Source organism: Taudactylus pleione, unplaced genomic scaffold (assembly GCF_031769625.1).
Source record: "Taudactylus pleione unplaced genomic scaffold, aTauple2 ptg000236l, whole genome shotgun sequence".
Classification (NCBI taxonomy): domain Eukaryota; kingdom Metazoa; phylum Chordata; class Amphibia; order Anura; family Myobatrachidae; genus Taudactylus; species Taudactylus pleione.
This window is the reverse complement of record NW_028284638.1, coordinates 4,914,490-4,920,489: the sequence shown is the minus strand read 5'-3', so window position 1 is coordinate 4,920,489 and position 6,000 is coordinate 4,914,490.

Genomic DNA, 6,000 nt, shown 5'->3' with positions numbered 1-6,000 from the left:
CTCTACTTGGAACACCTTTCACATTTGATCACTGGGCTTGATTGAGGTTGGATGGCAAGGCTGCAGCCGTTCGATGTTTGCGTTCTGCGCAATCATCACAGTGCAAACCGGACACTGCAATCGAGTATGCGAATGCAGCGGACATGCATCGGCACAAAGAAATGATTGACAGGAAGCACCGTTTGGGGGTGGGGAGGGGGGGTGGTCGAAGGAACACAGGCGTTGCTGTGCATTTGAACGCCGTTACGGGAGCGTGCATAATTAAGCCCCTGCGATGGCGTATGCGCAGCCAGAGTTCTAGATGGCGACAGGAAGTTTCGAAGTCTATGAGTCAGGGTCAGCTCAACCACAACTGTGCGTATGGGTCCGATATTACCAATGCTTTCGCTGACTTGCGGATGTATGTAATGGGAAGTGGGCGGCTTTATACAGTGGTGGGTGTCTTAGTATAGTGCTGATCTAATTCATTTGCATATTTTCGTAGTGAGCGGGTGCGTGCAGACTTGCGATCCGTGCTGAATCAGGGCCACTGATCTTTGTACTAACTCTGTGATCCCTTTAACTAAACTTCAAGCCCAATATCAGTAATAATAGAATTGTTTACCTATCTACGCAGTAACCACTGGATCTCTAGTATGCGCAAGGTACAGTCCATGGCTCTCTGGGTCTTCCTCCCACCTGCCAACCTATCGAAAATGTTGAAAGGTAACTCTAGGGGAGCTATACGGTATTCACTTTATTTGGATTACGAAGTTCTTGAAAAAATACAATCCGCAAATCCAATGGGAAACCGATCTGCAGGTAACATTTACGACCCAGCAATGGGAAATGATTTACCTTACGGCTCACCACCTGTTTAAATTCTATAACCTCTTATAGATGCAATTTAAATTGCTCCATAGGCTGTATTTTACTCCAACCAAGCTTCATAATATGTGGCCTTTTCAGTCGAAATATTGTTGGTGGAATTTCTCAGAGCTGGGGGATATTATTTATGTTTTTTTTTTAAGATACTGCATGATAAAACCATTATGGCGGGAAGTCTTCTCCTTGTCCTTTAAAGTTCTCAATGTTCAATTTCAGTCTTAGCTAAGTATGATGGATATCTCTCAGGCCACATTTTGATTGCCACTGAGGCTGTCGTTGCGCAAAATTGGAAATGCCTGTCTCCACCATCTTTGTATAAGTTAGTTTGTAAAATCCACTACGCTTTTCAAATGCAAACTCTAGGCTCCAATTCTCTTTCTCTGCTTCCACGCCTTAGGTAAAGTGTTCTAAAGGGCATGAATTTATGACTGATGGGGACGGTCCTGCTATGCTACTTACAGTACTTTAAAAGCCTTTCTTGGTATTATTGCTGTAGAAATTGTGTCTCTTGATTTACACCCAGCTCCCTTCTTTTTCCTGTACCCCTTCTCAAACATATATGTATATACATACACTGTATATTGCACTAAATGTTTTGCTTTAATTATTACTATTATTTTTTTACAAGAAAACACCTGATCAGGTTATTTTCTATAAACATTTTGCTGTTATAATTGTGTGTATTCAGAGGAACAAGTGAAAAGTGACAGTGGGCTTGTGGGAGGCAGACAAGGGGTAGTCTGTTCAACTAAAAATATAATCTCTGGTACCAGAGTTATACTGTGATGATTATGTTGAAACATAACAAATGACTCAGAACATTATATGTCTAGATAACACTTCACAGATACTATAATAACAAATCTTAAGCTCTTCTCTGCTGTAGAGCTCTTTAGTGGCAAAAAGACCAGGAAACCAGTGCAACAATTAAGCATACTGTTTAATTGTCAGTTTTGGAAAAAAATTCCCTTACTGTAATTCCATAAATAAATCACAGAATGCAAGGTGGGTATGAGGTAGAAGATTTGAGGAATAATGCTTGCTTTGTTCTGTGGCGCCTGAAATCTTACCAATCCCCAGTAGTCAGCAATAAGATAAAACACTCACTAGGATGTTTCCTTCCTTCGCTCCTGAGACTTGGAGGGCTCTTTGATAAAGCACACACAAAGATAGACTACTGCACTCTTCTACATTTTATATTATAGAGAGAATATGAAAGAAGTATTCCCTATACGGGGCAGTGACTCCCCCAACATGCACTGCGCCATGATGGATGAGGGGTCCTCAGATGGTTTGAGTTTAAATAAAATATATTTCATTCAGTTCTTTCAGATCATCAAATTGGCAAAAGTAGGGGAGACAAAATTAGACTATATAATACAGAGAGTTTATTTTCATCATTTCAAATTATTTTTCCATGCACTTATTTTGTGCATTCAACACATCTGCGTACGTCACTTATAACGAGCATAATTTTTGTTTGCAATGTTTTTATTGAATTTTGTACGGGAACCTGTTCAAAATAGGATGTCCAATAATAAAGGTATACAGACAAAGTAAACATGTACAACAGGACATCTAAAAAATAGTAAAAAATAGACATCATAGCAGAGACAGCATACAACTCTGCAGGAAGAAGTAAAAACAAGGAACATAGGCCAGATACAAGGGGAGGGAGGTGGGAGGGAAGAGGTGGAAGGAGAGGTCTGTTACCTAGAAAACCTTTAAAGTAGCAAGTTACCCAGTAAACAATGGCATAGCTAGCAGTGTAACTATTGGAGAGCAGCAAGGCAGCAGGAGCGTATGTCCAGAGTTTATACGCTTTCAGTAATACAAGTTGTAGAGGGCTTACTGTAAATACCAGCCATGGACCTGAAACAGAACAAAATTCCTAACTCTTTTCAACCCCTAGAAGGATGACATCCATGGCCCTATAGAGGTCTATTCTATCAAACCATTTTTTAAGTGTAGGTGGGTAAATCTACCTCCAATAGACTGGAATCACCTCTTTAGGAGCGCTAAGGTATTTTAGTTAGTATGGTCTTCATATAACCAGCCATGGATCCGGAGGACAGGTTTAAGAGCCAGAAAGAGGGGTCAGTAGGAGTGTCTTTGCCCATAATCTTAGCAGATAGAGATAAAATGGTCTCCCAAAAGGAACATAGAACTGGACAATATACAGATTTTTGGGGTTGGAGGGTAACGCTCTATGGTTACAACCGGTATATGGAAGATGTATAATATACACTTAATGTCCTCCACTCCATATATGGTGGCATTGTCCAGTTCTATTCATAAAATAGTAGATCAGGTTAGCGCTCACAGGTATTGGGGATGTGTATTACCACTACTTGCTTCCTCGGGAAATGTCTCAATTTCCTTAATTAGACTATACAGACTTTTGGGGTTGTAGGGTAGTACTCTATGGTAACTAAGGTGTGGCTACAACTGGTATATGGCAAAAGTATAATATACACTTAATGTCATATAATGTAGTATGTTATGGTTGTTTTGGTTAATGTCTGAACCACTATCTAATAAATAATTGTATGTATTTATTCCTTCTCCATATCAATGTATAACAATTTAGTCCTAGTAGGCAATAGTTATAAACTTGTCCAAGTTTCAGGTGGGCAATAACAGTAGGCTGGGTCTTGATCAGATTACAGTGATGAGGATGGCCTGAAATATTTGTGAATCCGGTGGGCAAAAACTGTGGGCAGGATGTTGTTATCAGGATCAGTCCAATATTAGTGTATTGAGATCAGTTCAATATTGATAAAAATAGTTTAAAATCAGGTGGTGATTAGAAATGCCCTACCTTCCACTAAACTGAATCTATCTTGATAAGGAAGATGTCTGGAAAATAAAATAGTTTTAACTTTGCTGTTATAGCTGAAAAAGGCTGGAGGGTAATTACGATCTTTAAGTGTGCAGGGTAAATTTACACAGAATTGTGTTGGTCCGAGATTGCAGTCACGGGGGAAAATTACCATTTTTCCAAACATGGGAATTTACTGAGCAAAAAACAGGGGTATTTTCTGTATCTTTAGAGGTGACCACGGCCGATTTTGAAGTTAAATTACATCCGAAAATACAACTAGAAATGAATACTCCATCTTCTGAAGACGGCAGTACTTTCCCTAGGCAGGAATACAACATGGGAATTTACCAAAAATCATGATTAGAATCACGGGTGTAATAAAACCAAACACAGTGTAAATATAGAACTTACAAAGAGACCCCCTCCTGAGCAGTGTGTCCCAGACTTCTAAGCCAGTCCTGGTTCTAAAAATACGGGGAAAAAACGTGTAGGGTTCCCCTGTATTTTAGGAACCAGCACTAGGCTCCCAGAGCCAGTCCTGGTTTTAAAATAGGAGAAAAAAATTATCTGGTGTTCCCCTTTTTTTAAACCGGCACAGGACTCAAATCTAGCCGGGATGTAATGCCACAGCCAAGGGTTCCTTTCACCAGATCTCCCCGGCCAAAGCATTAACACCCCAAGCTACTCAGCACAAGCCAGGGATCTCAGGGGAGGTCCCCCCTCTCCAGAGCACCCCAGGCTTAGGCTGAAGCCCGGGGTTCTTCCCTTCACCCCTGGCAGGTGGGCGCAGGAGTAATAGTGCATAAATTACAGTAGAACTACAGATACCAGCAGGCCTACCCTTTGACACTTGTGGAACTACAAGTGCCAGCAGGCGGACGGCACCCGTACACCCACTGTAAAAAAAAAAATAGTAAAAACAGACAGTACATACACATGAGAATCTAAAAGTTGTTACACACCTAACACACTCACACATACTTACCTTCTATCAGATGTTCCTGTCCCTTTCTCCAGTAGTATTCCCACGGATACCTGTGAAAAAAAAAAATCCAATACTCACCTACCTCCTGGCAAAGCTTCGGTCCCCCTCTCCTGTAGGCTCTACAGGACTTGGCAAAACAATTTAAAAAAAAAAAAAAAAAAAGAGTACCCATCCATACTGGACATGTAGAGATGTATGTGATAACACATACATCTCTACCATGGTGAATGACAGAGACCGGCAGGCTTCTGTCATTCTCTGGGCCCGCCAGCCAATCAAAGGCAACTCTACAGTTAGTGCTGTTGACTGTCAGCCACATGGGTCACAGGCAATCAGCGGCCGCTAACTGAAAAATGTCCTCGGGTAGGAACGATCACATACACCATCGGAAAACACGGTCCTGACAAACACGGGAGCTTGGTAAATTCCCAAATTTATTTTAAAGAAATTCTCCCTATTCTGAATACTCCTACCCATGTTTAAAAATGGACAGACACAGGCAGGACATGATTCTTAGTAAATTTACTCGTGTGTTTGTGCTGCCATCATAAGTAGGAAACCGTAATAGATCAGGACTAGGGTAAGGTAAAACAACAGGGATTAAGGGGGGAAGGGGAAGAACATAACAAACAATAAGCACATGCAATACAATGATAAAACACATATAAGTAAAACGGAGAAAAAACTGTCCCTTGGAGGCCCAGACGTGAGGAGCACTAATGAGGCCTAGGGTAAGCATAGGCGGTTTAGGAATCACTGGGGTTGGTGACAGTGACAAACTTTAAACAAGTAGAAAAGTGTAAAAAGCTAAAAAAAAAAAAACCTACAGCATAGGAGTACACACAGAATATAAGGTACAGAAATAAACCAGTAGGTGAAAGGCCAAGAACCCATTAAACAAAAAGACTAGCATGAAACACGATAAAAAATTAAAAGTAAACAAAAAAAAACAAAAAAACAAAAAAAAAAAGGAAAAAGTCTCAAAGTAAAACAATGCAGATTGGAGGCCAACATCATAACATAGGCACAAGGCATCTTTGATTTGAGGGAGGGAAATGTCAGGCGTTCCGCAAACAACCACATTCAGGGAAAGTCACATTAGACAAAAAATGTGGAATAAGTGGTGAGAGACAATAGGGACAAGTACTGACATGCAATCCTTTCTTGGTGACCATCTGAGAGATACCCAAATCAGAGCAGAAGATGGGGAGATCACCAGGCTCCTTAAGGGTAGACATTTTGGCATTATGAGAGACCTGGAGACTAAACGGAAATAACCATCTGTATTTGATACCCGACTTGCGCATCTCCGCAGTCAGAGGTT